Source organism: Kryptolebias marmoratus, linkage group LG20 (genome assembly GCF_001649575.2).
Source record: "Kryptolebias marmoratus isolate JLee-2015 linkage group LG20, ASM164957v2, whole genome shotgun sequence".
NCBI classification, from domain to species: domain Eukaryota; kingdom Metazoa; phylum Chordata; class Actinopteri; order Cyprinodontiformes; family Rivulidae; genus Kryptolebias; species Kryptolebias marmoratus.
Window position 1 is genome coordinate 18,608,406 of NC_051449.1, and position 1,424 is coordinate 18,609,829.

The window sequence follows — 1,424 nt, forward strand, 5'->3', positions numbered from 1 at the left end:
TTCACGTCTCGTTCATGCCTGATCTCGACCCTAGCCTGTTCCATGACCATCGCCTCTTGCCTGCTCCTTGCCTGATACTGCTTTGGACTCTGACCTCTCGTTACCGACCTCGCTACGCTCATCTGGACCTCGCCCTTTGGATTTTCCCTCTCTGGTTTTGGCTTCGGACTTCTGACTCTCTGGTAACGACCCCACGCCTGTACTTGGACTTTCCCTCACGCCTCAGCCCCTTTCAGACAAGCCTGTCTGCAACTAGCAACCAAGCTAAGGAGGACTTACCTGTTCTGGTCCCAATCCACGACGGTCACGTGAGTGTACTGTTCAGAGTCTCTGGTCCCGCTCCTGTCCAGTCCACAATAAAATCCTTAAAACTTCGTTGTTGTGTTGCGAGTCTGAATCCTGTCAAGTCCTGCCTTGTCAGTACACTACATATACTACAATTGCACTTCTTCGATTTAAACTTTGGCGTTAACCTTTGGATTCAATCCAATTCAAGGTGGCCACCACAGCTTATCAGTCTTATAAGTGTTCACATTTACAGATACTGAAGTAAAATCTGATATATGGTCGTAGCTGAGAGTAATCCTCAATACATACTCCGACAGCTAACAGTTCTTACCAGATTTTGCAATATTGCCTGAAGTCACATGTATCATTTAAAAGGTTTGAGCAAAATGCGTATAATCTGTCCCTTCTCATCATGACATGATCTTAGTTTGTCACTCTGGTATAAAAGTGGTGGGCGAGATGCAATTAAATGCTAAGCTTTTAATTGATTTTGCACTGATAGACCTTGTTAATATTGGGCCTTTTTCCATCTTTTGTTGCCACATTTCATTACATACTAAAACAAACAAATATTTAACAGGCATTCCATCACAGACCTGAACTGAGTTTTTAACCCTTTCAGCAGCTGCAGTGTACAGCTTCGTCTAAATTGGTCTGGGATTTCACCAAACAGTTAGATATTCTCTCACGAACTGGCTTTTTTTTTTTCTTTTTCTGTCTGCCAGCTCCGAGGACTGTGGAATACTCGCAAAACGCCTGCAGGGCATTTTGGGTTCAAATGAAGTTATACATTTAATTCAAATCTCATTAACTTTTGGCTTTAGACCAACTTTGAGAGATTCCATTCAGCACTAAAGTCTTGTGAAAAGTGCATGTTATTTTTTAGAAAACATACAGGCTCCAGATGAACACTCTGCCCTGCAGAACGTGTTTTGTTTTTGTTCATGGCCCTTGTCACATGTAAAGGCTCATCACTGGATTGGTTCATGTACAGGTGCTGGTCATAAAATTAGAATATCATGAAAAAGTAGATTGATTTCAGTAATTCCATTTAAAAAGTGAAACTTGTATATTATATTCATACATTACATACAAACTCATATATTTCAAATGTTTATTTTGTTTAATTTTGATGA